Source organism: Drosophila rhopaloa, unplaced genomic scaffold (genome assembly GCF_018152115.1).
Source record: "Drosophila rhopaloa isolate 14029-0021.01 unplaced genomic scaffold, ASM1815211v1 contig_115, whole genome shotgun sequence".
Lineage (NCBI taxonomy): Eukaryota > Metazoa > Arthropoda > Insecta > Diptera > Drosophilidae > Drosophila > Drosophila rhopaloa.
In genome coordinates, this window is record NW_025334990.1 from 3,324,286 (window position 1) to 3,342,888 (window position 18,603).

The window sequence follows — 18,603 nt, forward strand, 5'->3', positions numbered from 1 at the left end:
TTCGGCCAGGTGAAATACAACTTGATGCGGGCCAAATGCTAAGATTTAAGTATCTGGCTACTCCACCCCAATTTCCCAGGCACTTTCCCTTCTGCTTTTCCGGAGACTTTCCCTTTCGGCCGTTGACGTGTGTTACTTATGTGCTCTACTTTATTTGCCTCTATTCTTCGCTTTCTTGAAGCAATTTAGCAGCATTTTGTTTAACCAAAAGGGGCTTACAACGATTCTTCTAATATAAACACTCACACATGCACGCACGCAAGGACGAACACACACACACACACACATTGGTGGCTCACATTGACACTTTTACGGGTAACGAAAAAGTCAGGAGCGGAGTGGCTGAAGTTAATGATGGTACTTAATAGATTTTAGATTTAATTGAAAGAGCTTTTAAAAGACGTTTTACTAATTAATGAAGAAAACATTAGGTATTAAAAAAAACATTTTAATACGTAATTAGAAATGCGTAATTTATTTATATTATTAGTTTAATGACATTAAAAAATTATACATTTCACGTCTTCAATAGAGTAAGGTTTTACAAATTTGAACCAATAGTGGTATATTGATATTCAATCTCTAACAATCGAACTTCATTAACTACATAATCCCCTACTCTTAGTCTCTATAATTCGAAATACTTTAATTTGCAATAAGAAGTGTAAATATAGTTAAAACCAATTTAATATTCCCAAGTCTTTTTTCAGTTAAAAATAAACTTATTTCATTTTGTTCCACTATATCTATTTTATAACTCAGTGATTCATATTTTAGTTATCTCCATTCCTTCCCATTTGTTATCTCCAATCCCCTTAGATTTTCCGAACCGCCCCTGGATTTCTCCCATGCAGTGTCGCCCACAATTTTCCACGGAGCAGCAGCAATAGAAACAGAAAAAGAAGCTGAGACCGGGGAAAACTGGCTACAATGCATGAGTTGCCATTCATAATATTAGCGCGACGGGGTGAGCCTAACAAAGGAGCCACCACTGCCACCCCTTTTTGCACCCCAAAAACATCTGGAGAAGGAGCCACAGGAATTGGTGAATAAGGACAGGAGCTCTGGCTGAGAAAGAGAAACTACACGTGTAGGCAAAGCAATCAACAAGCAGGATACGAGTCGAATGAGTAACATAAATAATAAAAAAACCAGGAGAGGCGGATCAACAAGGACCAGAAGGCGCAGGAGTCGGCTCAGACATTTGTATGAATGATGTCTGAGACCTGGACGACGCATGAATGGCAAATGGCAAAATGGGTGAGTGACGAGTGGCAAGCTCCTGCCGTGCCACAAGCACCCCCCATTCCCCATCCCCCTCCCCCATTTCCACCTGCCTCGCCTGCTCGGGAAAGCCTGCTTATTTATGCTGTGCCTATTGCTGCCACTCGAGACCCCAGTATATGCCATGCACCCCCGTTTTAAGCCAGCGAATGGAATATGACGGCAAATAGAAAATATTTATGTATTATGCAAAGCGAAATGCGAAGGTGCTCCGTCGGGGCACCAATAATGGAAACCTGTTGTCCGGGAAATCTAATTTTCGACATTCCCACACACACACACACACACAGAGGACTCAGACCATAACTCACCCAAAGCAGGAGCACATGGTTATTTAATTTGGCCATTCTGCAGCCCCAACGAAATAATGGCCAGGTGAAAGGGCAGGTGTAAGCTATGGCTACCAGGTGGCGAGTGGCCCAGGAAACTCCCCGGCAGATAAGATATGATTTGATATCTGGGAAGGGTGTTAAATATGCCAGAGATTAACAGAGCAATTGTTGGGTTATTATCGGACGTTTATCTCTCCTGAGCGGTTGTGAAATTCTTAAGATGAATTGTTTATTCGACTGTTAAGAAATATTTATACAACTCTTGAAAAATATTTTAAGAAATCTAAGTAAATGCAAGAGTTTTGTTTGTTCGGTTTTAAATTGTCTTTATAACCCATTTTTGTAGCTTCCTTTCTCGACGTTTTCTCTTGGATTTTTGTTAAAATTTTATTTCACACAACTGAGTGAACAATGCGAGAAATTCTTAGCCAATTTGCATAAGTGATTTGCTCTCCCTTTGTATTCCCCTCCACTGAGCTTTATTGGGTGCCAGTCTGATCTCTCCATGCCGCTTCCTGTGGCGCCCCAAAATCCCTTCGCCCGTCCTTTTATCTGGATGTTGTCTGTCTGTCTATCTTTCTGGGGCACAGGTGAGAAAGGAAGGCAGCAGAGGAAGTGTGTGGGAGATATGTGAGAGTGTCAGCAACGTGACGCTTATAAATTTATGAAGAAAACTTCTCAGGCTGCAAGAAATGGAAGGCAGCCCCCTAAACATCATTCTCTTTTTTCTGAGTTCATTGTTGGACTGGACCATGTCACATTGACAGCTTGAAGCCCTACACAACGGAAAATCTATTGCTTTTATAAGTCAATAATCGTTCTATTTTGAAGTCCTCCATTTATTTGTCACTTAAAATAAATATATTTCACTATTTTCATAGTTCGACTTTTAGATTTAATGTTCTTAAAGTGTTTGCTTTTTAAAGTGTTACATATTTCCATCTACAATAATGATTTATTTCTTTCTCTGTGCTTCCGAAAGGGAAGAGGATCCTGTGAGGACAGGGAGGCCGTAGGACAGAGGACTGCAGTAAGTGAAATTAATTAAAAAGGACGAATAGCGTTAGTCAAGGATTGTTGGCCGATGGGGAGTTTGGAGCGTCGGGGAGATGGATGGACCGGAGACACACAATGAATGGGCAAAAAGATGTCAACACTTTGTTGGCGATGACGACGTCGTCACGTTGTTGTCCTGTCTGTGAGTCCGTACCGGGGTCCTTCAGCCCATCATCCATTGTTGCTGCCATTGTTTCATATTGCTCTTCTCACTCTCGGCCCTTGGCAGTCTACTGCTGTTTATGAAGTGGCAGGAACGAGTGGCGTTGTTAATAATAGAATGTTACTTCTATTTTAGCCCGCTTCGCGTTACAATCTCCGTTCAGCCAAGGAGAGAATCTCGTTTCTCGGTTCGAGTTTCACGTTTCTAGGAGCTTTTTGTTTCTTGTTTTCCTTGCACTCGACAAAGAGTTTTCACTCCTACAAACTTTGCTTGCGCCACTTGACGAGTCTGATGGGAAGTGGAAAGGAGTTTTTCTCAGGGTGGTCATTTAAATAAAAGAGTTTAATATTTTATTTGAACGACTTTTTCAGCATCTCGAGCATCGCAACGCTATGCAATTATTGCGTTTCTTTCTTCTGCAAATTAAATGTCTCACTGGCACTGCCAAAATCACTCAAAACATAAGTTTATACCACTTGTAATCGAAGCTTTTATTTGCTTTTGCCACTAATTGCACTTGCTACAGCTTTCAACTTTTTGAAAACGACTAATTGCACTGCAGCTTCTAACATTTATTAATACGCCTGTCAAAAGGCCAAACGTAAATATTTATTTTGAAAAAATAATATCTCGGTTGAATTTTACCATTGAGAAAATAAAAGATAAGTTTGAAGTTTAAACATTGCACATGTTCTCATGTTGTCCTGAGTACTTAGACGAAATCAAAAGGCAAATAGAATATATGTAATCAAGTTTCACCTGTCCAATTTGCAAAGCCAAACAAAAAAGGTTTGGTAAACCTCTCGAGATTTAATGCATTTGCATGCCTAGCAGGACTAAAACAATTTCGTTTTCATTTGCATACCGACATATATTTTTAATTAAAAGCAAAAAAGTCAAAGCGTTGAGAACTGGTGGAATGGGGAGGGAAGTATTTTTATATACCGATTCCCCTGAGCAGGGACAATAGCATAGCAAAGCTCGTAAAATTTCAATGTCAACAATTTTCCACACATACACGGTGGCTCATAAAATATCCTATATATGCCAGTGTGTGTTTGTGTGTCTGGTTCTATATCTATGACAAAAAAAATTGTTTATTTAATGGAGGCAAAGCCTCGAACCCCGCTCCACCACTTTGAGCTTGTTTACATTTTACTCTTTTCAATGTACTAAAAATGGGTTTTTATAACAAACTGAAGGAAACAAGGTGAAAAAGGATGATATTAAGAGGATAGACTGATTACTACCCTTTAAAGTGAAAGTGGTTTTTTAATATTTGAATAAAAATATTATCAATTGATATTCTTATTCTTTCTCTTTGTATGGCTTTTAAATTGGCAACAAAATTGAACCAATTATTATATTATTCAAATGCCTGATTGGATAAAATTTCACCTACACAAATTAAAATGGTTGTGAAAATCATATTGATTTTGGAAATAAATACAAACGTATCTGTGAATTTTTCTTGTACGAAATATTTGAAAATGTCTATTAAACCTTTTCTTTTGGATACTTTTATAGGGTGGAATCAGTATAGGAGCCGATAAACTCGTGGGATTTTTCTGTGGAGCAGAGAGCCGCGTAACGAGTCAAAAGGCACACACACAGATGCCATGAAAATACAAACGCACTACACACAGACTCCGAGGAGGTCGTCGCGCATCCTTGGCACATTTCATATGGATAACAAATGCTTGGAAAATTATTTTCAAATGTGCCGCCAAAGCGAAAAGGGAAAAGTGCGATGGGAGTATTTGGGAGTTTATGGGTGGCGCCTTCCCCTTCCCCTTATCTTCTTTTCCCAGCACTTTTCCTCCCATTTTCCCCATCCTATTTGGTTTAAGCAACAGCAGGGTTAAGCGCCTTTTATTGGGCTGCCGTTTGATTTTGTTCTCATTTTTATTATATTATATTTTTTAAAATTTAATATATTCTTATTTGTTTTACATTCACTACATTTCTTAAATTGTATTTTGCATTTTTGTTCTTTCCACATATAAATTACGTAAGATGGAAAATCCTCTGGTTTGGCTTGACTTTTTGAGAGTTTCCCAACGTTTGCATTGTGCGGTTTTCCCTGTCTACGCACGTTCCTTTTCTTTTCCCCGTTTTCCCTCTCGTTTCCGCTTTTCCTGCGAGTGTGTTCATTGGCGGCCTAGGTGTGTGAGTATTTGTTCAGGCGAGAGGAGCAACAGGATTTATTCGCCTTCTTCCGCTTTTCACCCGTTCCTTTGGCCCGTCAACTTAATTGGCTTCGGTGCGAAATTAATTGGATTTCATTGCTCCTTATCTTTGCATTTTATGTTTTTTATCTTTGTTTTTATTATTTTTTAATTACCACAAAATGTATCTCTGTGATTTTGGCATGCAATCGCGAGTTGCATAATTGGCTGACATTTGATTTGACTTTAAATGCGTTTTCCATGTAGTAGTTATATAAATAATATTTAATAATATTTAATCACTGAAAGTCGTATTTAATGGATGTCAACTTGGATATTCTCATTCAGTTTACCTCCTTTTTCCCCTTAAACCCAAACATTACCTTTTAACCAGAATGTTTCAAGCTATTAATATTTTTCCTGTAATGCTTTTACCCACTCCCTAGAAATATGTCCGTATTTCTCAGACATTGATCACACGGTAAACGCAAACGGACTGGCATTAGCAAATATAATATTTTTGTGATATATAAACTGTTATCTCCGGCAGTCCGGTTAGTTTTAATTTCACCCCACTAATGCAAAGTTAGTAAAGCGGACTTAGTTAAGCACGCGATCTTAATTATGTAGGAGGGCAGCGCTTTCAAGGAATGAGAATCGCATTGCGTAAGCTCCACTAACTAGGAAAAGGAAGTGGAGGGCAGAAAGGGGCAGACAACACCACCAGACGCAGACCACTTGGATCTTGGGTTTGGGCCATGGCAGGCACTTTATGGCCATAACCGAAAGTGCCATTGACTGTGGCCCCCGCCCCGCTTCCCACTTACCCCTCGCTGCGATTACCTGCGGGCGACAACCCTAAAGCTGACGCCAGCCCCCGGCCACGCCCACTCCACTAATGGGGATTAACTTTAGCCCCGACGAACAGAACCGGGGAAAGAAAAAGGATAAAAGCGTTCTGTTTTTTGTGGCCATGCAGAGGGTATTTTAATTTAAAATAAAAATATTAAGGGATATATGAATAATATAAGAGGATTTTTTCTGTTCAGGGTCTCTTGCATATGAGATCAATTAAAACAAACTGGATCTTAGGGAAAATATAAATACACGAATAATAATAAATACAGGAATAATAATAGTGAACTCAAATTTATTAAAATATCTCATTGAAACTTTTAATAGAGAATCCATTGTTTATTGTTTTTACCACATGGATATTAACAATTCTGACAATCTAAAAAAAGACATTTAAGATCAACTTATCCACAATAAAAGAGACAACCAAATATGCGCTATATTATGTTAGCTTTAAATCTTTTAGACAAATAATGGGAAAAAAACCTATAAAAAGAAATAAGATTCTTTTAAAAATGTAAACCTGTGGTATAAGATATTTTGCAGCTGACTTCCATTTGCCATAAAAGGGTATTTCATATTTCGGTGCTAGAACTAATCTTGTTTTTGTGTGGTTTATTTGTGCCTTTTTTTGTTGGGCTAAGTGCGACTCTGACATATGCACAAAGGGCCACGCATGCAAAGAGGTGAGGAATGGGCCGGGAAGGCGGTAGAAAAGCGTGGGGAGGTGTGTGGAAAAGCGGGAAATGAGAGGCGGAGGGAAACTCAGCAGGCGCTGCGACACGCACCAAGCAAACATTTTTCATCGTTAGCAGCCATAAAGAAGACAAAACCAGGCATCAGGCCACCCCCTTTTCCAGCGCACTTTCCTCTTTATCCTTCCATCCCCCCTTTTCTTATTTCCTCCCCCATTTTCCACCAAGTGGCCAGCCGGAGACAGACCACAACTAATGTAAAAACAAACACAACACCAGCGACCAAAACAAATTTGCACAATGCACAAGTGTGAGAGTGAGATAAATGGGAGGAAAGTGATGTGGGAGGGATAAGGAAATGGAAAGAGGATACATCTAATACATGATAACAGTTTTCATCTCTTTTTTACCAGGATGCGACACTTTTTTTTAGCAGCTTCAATTTAACTTTTCAAAATGCAGGAAGTTCCCAAAAAACAAACTACTAACAGTGTTTAAAAATAGTATTTATTTTTAGGAGATCCAAAATTAACTAGAAATGCTACAAAAGTTATGGAAGAGTTTTCAATCAATTTATAAAGTAAATGTACTCAAAAAGTAAAGTTTTCTTAAATATTGTCAAAATGTAAGTTAGTTGGTCTCCTTTTTTTCTTACTATTTATGAATAAAAATTATATCTCTCTTCCTGATTAGGGATTCAAATTAAATTCCTCTGTATTTGTTTGGCTATAAATCCAATTTTAAAAGTCTTTGCAACCACAGTGCAGTCTGGTTCTGGAATTGTGTATAGACAGTAACTCGACCTGTTCTCCCTTCGCATATTGGTTGTGCACACACATGTTTTTGTTCTTTTTTTTACGAGAGTGTATGTGGCGCCAGCAGAACACCCACTCTTTTGCCATTTCCCCGCCCACTTATTTTCCTCCTGAGCCTTTTTTTCAAGGCGGCTAACGACAGGGCAACTCAACGGGGGAAATGGAAGGGGGAAAAGCGGCGACTAGGCGTGAATTATGACCTATTGAAACCTCAAACAAGACCCCAGCTCAACAACAACAGCTCACTGAGTCACTTTTCCCCTTTTCCCCCCCCACACACTCCTTTATTTTCCCGGGTCTCAGGACGCTCCTTTCCCGCCCATTTCCCCCTCATGTCTGCAATTTTTACTTTATGACTTTATTCTGTCCTCGTTTTATGCATTTTTTATGCCGCTCCGTTGCGGTTTTCTCACTTTGTTGGCCGACAAATCCACTAACAGAGCCACCCCTTTGGCCCGCAATGGGTTAATATCCCACAACGCCACTCCCCTGATCCTGTTTCTGTTTGAGTTTGTTATCCCTGCTGCATTATTTATGCATTATTTAGTTGAAGCGACAATTATTGGCTGTCGGACAGCTTAATGGGTGTAGGTTAATGTGTTCCACATGTGAAAAATGAGGGTATTATGAAACGTTAACACCGGAATGATGGAAGGGGATATATAGTTTTATGCTGGCGAATTTATATGTAGGGTAAAGTTTAAGGACCCCTGTTAATCTTTCTTTCCGTAGAAATTGCGGACATAAATTTAAATAGCTTTTTGCATCTGAACTAAGAGCCGTTAAAAACTTTAATTTATTAAAAATAATTGATATTATTAAAATTTATAAATGTATTTTAAAAATAAATCAAAACTAATTGGTCTACTTAAGAATTATGAACCGATTAAAATAACCTTCAGTTGAATTAAAACATAAAAGCTAAAACCAGATGGTAATTTTAGATTTTTGAATCAATTATGAACCCCTTTGTTCCCATTTTTGAATCCCCACTATAATTATTCATTTAACTATGTCCACCATAAAAAGGCCCCAGCAAACTCCAATTAAAATGCATCTATAAAAATATACTCGTATATTGTAAACTATCCACGTGTCGACATTTAGGTCCAATAAAAAATATGAAACGAAACCGCCTCGTTTCCCCGATATAAATCTATAGTTAGAAACTGAAACTACCAAACGTGAAGAGTAAACAAGTCGGGAATTTGTTGCCACCCAAAAATGATGAAACAGACACATAAAAGAAGGGGCAGTTCGGTGGGCCGTAATGCAATTATATATCCCGAAAAAAATGAGAGTGGGGGCATGAAACAGCAGAGAAAGTGGGAAAAAGTTTAAGTGAGGAAATTGCGTGCAAAAGGGAAGAAAATTTATTGGAAAAACAGGACGAAAAACGAAATTAAACACGCGCAGTGGAGCCACTTCTCTGCCTTTTTTCATTTTCTCTGCCAGCATAAAATGTCTGAATTATGTTCCATAATAAAAAGTTATGACTGTAAAATTTTTTAATTGCACATTTGGGAGTTTTTTTGTTTATTTAATTTGAAATTCGTTTTTGGCTCAGACACCGCAAGGAATTTTATTGGCCGACTCCACGTTGCTCCGTACAAATGTGTCAATAACTCGGGAAACGGACCAAGACAAAGTTTTGCCATTGTGGTTAAACCCAAGTTAAATACTTTAAGCAACAGCCTCAGCAAAAAACAGCTGCAAAAATAATTCCCCTTGTATATGTGTACTGTTTATAATTTTATTCAGCCTTTGTTCTGACTTTAGAGGAGCAATTAAATGCCCGACGGGCGAATGTGTTGCTCACTGAATTTTCCACAGAAGTGTTTTTCTTTAGTGACTGACTCGACATCGGCGGCAGGAAATTGAATTGTTATTGTGGGCAAACTTCGAGACTGCTCGACGAATTATGAAGCCCGGAGTTCTAAGGGATTGGGGCCTTCCCGATATGTAAGCCGAGATTGACAGGGAAATTTGATAGACGCACCGTAACATAAAAGTAAATACAAATATAAATCTGAGACAGTGTTTGTCTAGGGAACCCAGAGGCAGCTGGATCAGCTTGCCAGTGTTGATTCAGCCACAGAGTAAAATTGATTTGTTTAGGCCAAATCAAGTTTAATACAAATTGCAAATTTTATTTGCATCACTCAAGCAGACTATTTCATTTAATAAATTAAACTTTTAAGATGCAATTAGTTGAAGAAGGTATGAAACTTTTAACAAAACAATTACTGATTCCAAAATCTTTCTTTAGTAAAGTATGATTTAAAGTGGTCGTAAGTGATTTTATTTTGCCAAAATATATTATTTTATGTATTTATATTTGTTATATAAATATATGTATTATATAAGCGGAACATGTAAATATTGTCGAAGATATGATATTTTTAAGATTTTCATCTTTTTTCTCTTGTTTGAATTTGATTATCACTTAAAGCCCTCTGAGATTTAACTCAACAACTAATCCTGTCCAATTCCAGAGGGCTAAATTTTAAAACTCCTGGACATTGAAACTTTCCACAAGAAAGCTGTTTATTTTTTATCCTCCATGTCCCACTTTGGTTTTCCTCTTCTTACCGCAGAATTTCTCCCCCTCTTTCTACCAAATGACATCTGCCGTCCATCTGCATTGTTGTTGGCGGAGTCTCCGGCTAATTTGCTTCTCTTTTGCTTTAATCTGGTCGAGTAAATTTACAAATTAATTAAAACAACAAACAAACGAGCCAAAAAAAAAATGTCGGAAAATGTTGGAGGAAGAGAGATCAAGTCAAGCAACAGTCGCGAGGCCAAAAGTCAAAAATATTTAAAGACAGGAGCATGGCCGAAAAAAAACCTCAAAAACACACAGACAAACAGCGAAATTAAGGCACTAAAATCAGGAGCAAACAACAACAATGAGTAGTTGAAAAGGCCAAAATGAGGGGGCCGAATTGGTAGCAGGTTTTGGACCCTTCCTCCCCTCCCGTGTTTTTGCCCTCCTCTTCCTCGTTTTCCAGCAAAATTCAAGGGACACCGCAGCAACAACACGAAAAGGAAAACACAGCAAAGGCAACAATAACAGGAACAACAACGAGGGCAAAAAACAACATTCAGGCCCGACGGCGAATGTAAAAAAGTCAAAAGTGGCAAAAACGTTGGTAGATGGTGCAAAGGACCTTTTTCTGTGGTTGGGCAGGGAAAAGCGCGTGGAAACGCACAGAAATAATAATAATAAAAGCGGGGGCTCTCAAGGAGGGGGGTGGGTTGGTTGGGGGGTTCAGGGGGTGCTAGCGATTTCAGTGAGCCGAGAGTAAATTATAAATTAACGCTGCAGGCGACGCGAGGTCAACTTGCTGGCGTCCTTTGCTTTCTCAGCCCCACTTTCTCCTCCTCCTCGCTTTCTTTCTGCTGCTTTTTGCTGCTGTTCTTTAACTCACACACATTCGCATGGTCCGCAAATCCGTGTCCTTTCAAGAAATAAAAAAATGCAAGTTATGTTTCACGACTAAAAGATACCGGGTATCGCCTTAGTTTTTACATACATTTAATATAATTATTAAATAAGAATAGCTGCATTCTGGAGGTTCAAGGTGGCTCGACTTAAAATTTCCAAAAGTTTTTGGTCTTACTCTTAAAGGTCCTGCGGTTCAGATCCCTCTCCAAAACAATCCCAATACAACATGCCCCAAAACTCTACAAATACTGGGTATACGTCAAAAAAAATGAAAACACGAGAAACACACATACAATGGAAAGTCGGCACGCGGCCTCAACTGACCGCAAAAAACATAACGAGAGGAAGGGAAAAGAAGGGTGAGAAAAGCGGGAAGGAATCGGAAAAGCGGAGAGTGGACGAGGAAAAGCGGGAGGGGGTGACTGGAGGTCAGGGAGCGTGGACAAGTGCTTCAATTGGCGTTGGTGGCGATAGTAAATTTCCTGGTCCCTTTTTTTTTGGCAAGGGGGATTTTCCGAATTACCAACGTGGAGTTCAAGTGCAGCTGGTGGTGAGCAGGAAGGGGGATGAAAAGCTGGGGGGAGAGTGGCTTCCCGCCAGATGACATGATAATTGAAAATAAGTTGAGATTTGGGAGAGAGCTTAAGGGCGGAACAAGCTGAAGTTCCACTTGCTGGTTAATAAAGTTAGCAAAGCAAAGTAGCAGAAAAATTATAAGGGGTGGAGTTTATACCAAAGGGATTTGGGTTTTGAGGATTTAAAGTTTACAGAATACTAAACAAAGATGATAAACATTATGATTTTAAAGAGAAGTTGTTTACTAAAGAAAAAAAAAAGAGGATTATTTTGAATTAAGAAGTAAGTCAAAGCTAGATAATTATTTGCTTCACCTCAATAAAAACTAATTGTTTCTTAAAAGTCTATATATTTCAATATTTTTATTTATTTGTATATAAATAGTATTTATAACTTTTAAAGAAAGAAATGACTGTAAGAGAGTCCCAGTTAACTTTTTTTTATTTTTTCAAAATTAAATTTCTTATTAACCCCATACAAAATTCTTTCCCAAGAATTCTTCACTTGAAGTTGCCCCAAAAAAGCATAATGTTTAAATGTTTTTAATTTCTTTCACTCAGTGGCCCTCCCCACAACTTTATTGAAAGTTAAGCTTTTTCCTTTTTTCCCAAAACAACTTTATTTCCCAGCATATTCCTTGGCAAGTGGCAGAAGTTTCTCAAGTCCGTATGGCTTGATGGTTGCACTTTTATTCCTCAACCTGTGGGGATTCCCCGCCACTTCCCCCAGGAGATTGTTCACCCTGCCAGGCATTCATCCAAGCGATGTCCATGACAAATATGCGGGAAACATGAACATATAAGCCCAAGGGGGCGGGGCTGCCGGGCACGAAACCCCCAATGAACAGGTGTGGGACAGGGGGTTTAAGGGGTCAGGCGGGACACGCGTGTACAATTAAAAGTTTCATTGACTCGCAACATGGACATGAACGGACATCCGCTGGCGCAGGATCCTTGGGGAGCGGGGTTCGGTATAAATTTGAGCCTAGTTCGCTGTCATGATTCTAATTTATGTTCTAGATATGCAAATTACTTTGTTATTTAATCCTTCTGTGTAATCCGCTTGGCATCATCCTGAGGTTAAATTTCAGTTGCTTAAATTTCTCTATCACTGACACTGTGCCACACGAATCTGCGGCTGTTGCAGCAGCAACATCTCACGAACTCGGCAGCAACACCAATTTTGAAATATATATTATATTTATGCAATCAGGCTAGTATTATTTACGAATTTTGACTGTCTTTAAGAACTTGTATTGCTGGACTTGGGCTGCCCAAAGTGCCTTTGTGTTTCTCTCACGAAGTTGCAACAACGCGCGACGAACTGGCAACAACCGACAGGCGACACCGAACGAGCAACTCGAAGGATCCCCCGTTTTTTCAAAGGCAGTGGATTCGGTTTGGCATTGGTCACTTTTTGGCCTGGCCTTAGCCGATTTCTTAACGCGATTTTAGCACTGCTTGCCACAAAAACAACGACGCACGCGACGCTATGGTTTTTTTTTGGTCGAACACAGTTTGAACGCAACGCACAATGCCGCCCTCGCAATTTCGAGTACCACAACGCTTGAATCTCTCGGCAACACTGAACGCAATTTATGAATCGAGTCGACGACTGCATCGCGAGTGGATCGCATTCGTCGCCTGTGGATGGTATGTTAACAATGCGCGGAGAGTGATGAGTGCGCAGGCGCCGCCCCCATCAGAGAAATATTGGGAGAGTAAGGCGTTCCACTACGTGTGGAAGCTATGTTAACATTTAATTCATTTGCCAAAGGAAGATTTTCTGATGGCCAGGAAATTCTTGATCTTGTTGTCTGAAGTTTTCTGCGAACATGATTTTGGCATATCAATTTAGATTACTTGTTGAGTTATTTTAGAGCATATATATTTTAAGCGGAATAAAGTTTAATCAGTTTAAGTATCTACAATTTGATTTTATGAAACGTTGCCTGTTAAATTACGGAGTATTACTTCACAAAATTCAATTCAATAATTCTATCTGTAATGGTCTATTTTAATTTAATTTTATCGATATTCAAAATGTATTTGAATGAACTAATAGCAGCAATGGCATAAATACTTTTATTTTAAGTTTGGAATCTACAATCTACTACAATTTATGATTTTACAGCGATTTATAATTTCTTGTGGTCACTAATACATTAGCCACAAAATGACACACATTTTCAATAACTTCCACAAACAAAATCATACACAAGCCCTCTCACAAGGTCCACATAGAATATCAGAGAGAATAACATGAGTTCTCATAAATTTCTAAGTGGAATCAGTTTGACCGTTAACAAGGAACCCAAACATTGGTAAAAAAAAATGTATTTTAATCTAATAATACGAGCGCGATGGATTATCAATTTAATTAAATTTAAAATACCCAAAATATGTACTTCATCAATTAGTTAATCATTCACTTTTAAAAGGAACCTATTTAAAATTGAGCTCAGTCTGTTAGCTGTTAACATAAGTTGGAATATAACATTTCGGAGTTATGGCATCCAACAGAACATATAAATAACCAGTGAAAGGGGAAGTGGGACCTATTTAACAGTTTTCGGAGTGCTGTACTGTTAACTTAACTTATCTTATTGGAACTGACCTACGTAAAATGTTGTGGTACTTATACCTTGCTCAGTTTTAATCAAATATATTACCAACATTGGCAAAACCCAAAACCCAATCTACTTTAAACGAATTTAAAACTTGTTATATAATTGTAATGTTATCTTTTACGCCAATTTTCTTTATATCTCAATTTAAACATCAATAAAATTTTATTTTCAGCTTAATTATTTTTGCATATCGATGCTGGGGAAAAAACGGCTTAATATATATTCAAATTAAGTCCAGCGAACTTAATTACGTGTAAGTGGCCACATTTAAATTTAATCCTGCAGGGAATTCCCATTTTAACCATAACTCCCCAACAAAAATGCTGGTGGCATTAAGCGCGGCAGCCAAACAAAAGATTAAACTCAGGTAACAAAAAATTAAATGATAAAAAGACACAAAAATACAGAAAAAATTAAACCGAATGCAGGGGTTAAATCGGACAGTTGGATCTAAAGGCCGAGGTAATCGGAGGAACAACAGAAGCCTGTTTATTTTTCGATTTTAATCTCGAGCGAGAGCGATGCAATCTGAAAAATGCGTTTTGCCCAAAGTGGTTCAGATTTTCTCTGGTTACGACTCTCGATTTCCCAGTTGCTTTAATGCAATTTGAATAAAGTGCGCAAGGAGGAACCAAAAGACAAATGCGGCACCATTCTAGCTATCAAGGCAACGCAACACAATGGTAGGAATGGTGAAAATAAAAAAAATAACGTCAATTTTAATACCAATTAGGATACTTTTTTCCTGCCCTCGTCTTTTTATTCGAACGGAATGAATAAAGACTGCAGGACTGCTGAAAAAGGAGGAAAAGGCGAGTGGAGAGTGCGTTGGAACCTGCAGAGCGCGACAAACAAAAGAAAGGAAACCTGTTCACCTGGACGGCAGGTACATATCACCGGCAAATCGGACAGGGAAAAAAGATTCCAAACTAAATAAAGCGAGGCAACGAGAAAAGCAGGGCGCAGTTGAAAGATTAAAATCAGAATCAACGTAAACAGCAGCAAAAGAAAATAATGCAAATTCAGATGAGTATCAAAAGTTGAAGTTGAATTGTGTGGATGCTGACAGGCGGAAAGGGGGGCGGTGGGGCGGCAAGGCGGCTGGGGGAGTGGCACTGCAGCAGCATCCAAACAAACGCCAGGACAAATGCTTGCCAGCAGAATGAAGATGACTCCCGGAGCAGCGGGCATTCATCGTTGGGCGGACCTCGAAGTTCACAGCGTTACACGGCAAAAAAAAGGAAATAAACAAATAAACATAAAAAAAGTTAAAGGAACCCCTGAATAGAAACGGCCAAAGGTCACTGAACCATTAGCTAGAGGCAGCCAACTGACAGGCCAGATATGTAGGTATGTAATCTGCACTCACATTCATAACTACACTCGACTATCAACGCATTTCACAAGTTGTCGGTCATCAAGGAAATGACAGGTCTATAAGAAAAGGAATGGGAAACTTAGGGAGAAAAATATATGTTTATATTAAGTAGATGTATGGGTTTTCGGAAGGGAATGTTGTGATAAATCAATCAAGTGTAAAGGTTAAAAAAATAGAAACTATCACAAAACTTCTTTTAATGTGATTTTTTTTCAAACCATACACTATCAAATATATCCTCTTTAAAACCAATCACAATAAGAATTAGCTTGACATGAATCAACATTTTTAGCAATTCTTAATTTTTAGATAGTGTATAAATATTTTAATGTAGAAATTTTCCTTTTTCTAATTTTTAAATAGTTTATAAATAATTTAGTGAAGAAAGTTTCCTGTTCCTAAACGAAGGAATTTTAGATTAAAATCATTATTTGAACCGGTGACAAATTAGTTAATCAATTTAGAAAATATTAATAAAAAAGAAAAAAAAAATTCTATAAAAAAATAGGCTTAGCTGAAATGTATTTGTTCATTTCATTAAACATAATTGTTGTCTAGCATACAGTTATCTAATGACCCACTAAAACATTTCTCGCAGTGCAGGTAGAAGCGGGCCAAAAGCAGGACAGTTGAACAACAAAATTAAGTCGGACATTTAGTTTGGATTATGCCAGGCCGAGTGAAGTGGCGGCCAGTCGAAAAAGTCGAGCATTTCGAGCAGCTTAATTTGTGTTTTTCCATTGTTTCGCTGGCTCCGCTCTTATTGTTGTTTCGCATCTGGTCCGTTCTTTGGGATTATGTGATTCGGCCTTACTTGAGGTCAAAGTTGACACGCATTTGCATAGGAGAGCAGTAAGAAAGAAATACCGCACTGCCTCCCCTTGTAATTCCCAAACAAACGATTTAAAAGGTTTGCGGCAAAATATCAAAGCAAATAGTCGACAAAAAAATGGTTAAATGGTCGGAAATGGATTCTTCCTCAAATCGTCAGCTTTGGGCCAGCACTTAGATGTCCTTTTGGGCCACGGCTACCTATTCTCCTTCCGCCGCATAATCTGCATTATATTTTACTGCTGTTTCACCTGTTACACCTTCTCGTGTTGCTTTAGTTTCGGTTTATCTCCATGTCTGTGCCCCTTTTTTCTCTCTGTCTGGAGGTTGAGTCCCGGCCTGGCGCTTGATTTTATGACCCTCATTAAATGCGCTCGGCTCGCAGGTTATTTCGCGTTGGTCCCTCCCTCGCAGCGCTGCTGGAAAAACCTGGAAAACCCATTCAGAGTTCCTTTTGTCTTTTCCTCGGCGCCGTAGGGTGTCCACAAATGGGTTCTTCGAACTCGCATCTCGCATTCGGGACTCGGTTCGAATTGTGTAAGAGTTTAGAAAGACAAATGGGGCCTAAGCCGCGTAATAGATCAGCGGAATTATCGTGTAACAATGTGCTCAAACGAGTTGAATAGCCAGCTAATGGGATAGTTTAATGGTGCAGGGGAACTAGTTCAATATAACTTTTGGGGAGAGGTTTCTAGATTTATTATCCTGGAGCCGAGGTTATTCAGCGGAATGGTCTTGCTTATTATGCGGAATATTAACAAGAGAGAACGCTATAGTCGGGTGCCCCGACTATCAGATACCCGTTACACAGGTAAAGGGAGTGCGAGGGAGATGGAGATAGAAACTTTGATCACGCATAACTTTTTAACGAATGGTCCGATTTGAAAAATTTCTTCTACATTTCGATAGGTATCGATAAACACAATAAAACTGCATTTTTACTTTTCCGAAATATTAAAATTTTTAAAATCGTATATAAGCGATTGTGGGCGTTAAAGGGGGCGTGGCACCTTTTTGAAACAAACTTGCGCTGCGTAGGAACTCCTAGAATCTGCATGCAAAATGCCAATCTTCTAGCTTTTATAGTTTCCGAGATCTCAGCGTTCATACGGACAGACAGACAGACGGACAGACAGACGGACAGACAGACGGACAGACGGACAGACGGACATGGCTATATCGACTCGGCTAGTGACCCTGATCAAGAATATATATACTTTATAGGGTCGGAAACGCTTCCTTCTAGCTGTTACATACTTTTGCACGAATACAATATACCCTTTTACTCTACGAGTAACGGGTATAAAAAGCATTGTACTTTTCTTTTGGAACAGTAAAAAGTAAAGTAAAGTTAAAAGTAATGCAATTCATAAGAATATATATGTTTGATAATCCAGATTTTATAAGAGCACTAGTTTGGCTTTCGCTTCTTGGTAAAAAAAAAACCTCGTAGAATCTTTAAATTAAATTATTTTTGTAATCTTTAATAAATAATAAGTCAACTTAATTCATTTATTATAAATTTGTTTTATCTTTTAAAATGTACTACATCAATTTCTTTTTTTTCGTAATCCAAAAGTAATGCTCCCGAATTAGCTTAACCAAATATTCCATTCTAAATTTAGACGATCTATCTAAGTGCATCCCTTTCCTTGCTTCTGATTCTTTTGTAGCTCATTCAACAGTTTACGCAAATAAACCCCAAACAATTTTAGCCACCCCCAAAAAAAATGTCTAAAGCATTTAAAGAACACTTTTTTTTAGCATTTGCGTTGCTATTCCGCATTTATTATCACCGGGTAAACAGTTCAAAGCGAAACAAAGCTCTCGAATGGTGTCGTTTAATGAATTTTTATCTGCGAAAGAGACGGGCATAGTCCTGCAAGGAAAGAGACGGGGAGAGCGGTGCGAAGCGGGCTCTTGAGGTCATAAAAAGGGTTCACAGACGATTTGCTCGAATTAATTGCGCTGCCATTAACGAAGCGACGTCGAATACTGGAAAGGGAATGGGAATGGCAATGACAGCCCAAATGGGTGGGGAATACCTCCCAAAACAACGTCCCTCCGTTCCAGATACAACCCCAAGTTGAAAATTCGGTGAAATTATTCTCGCTGGTAATTTGTTTTTAGCCTTTGTTGTTGACTATGAAGGGGAAATTACGAATTCGCTTGAACTGCACAACAATATTTGTTTATTTGATTTTATTTCGCATGTTTTGTTCGGCTCTTTATTCCTTTATTTTTATTTTTCTGGGCCCCGGAAATGCGAATTGAATTGTGGGTAAACCAAACAAAGCAACAGGTTCTGGTTAATTGAATTCGGGCTTCTGTTCTGAGGGCACAACTTCTCTCTTTGAGAACCAGAAAAAGTTT

General features: G+C 38.7%; 1 protein-coding gene across 1 annotated transcript in view; it reads right to left on the reverse strand.

Moving 5' to 3' along the window:
- LOC108049650 overlaps nt 1-12,963 on the reverse strand; it is a 48,788-nt gene extending 35,825 nt beyond the window's left edge. The window contains 1 exon segment of the mRNA XM_044459147.1: nt 12,425-12,963. The gene's annotated coding sequence lies outside the window, so the exon portion shown is untranslated.
- Between the last annotated feature and the right edge of the window lie 5,640 nt (nt 12,964-18,603).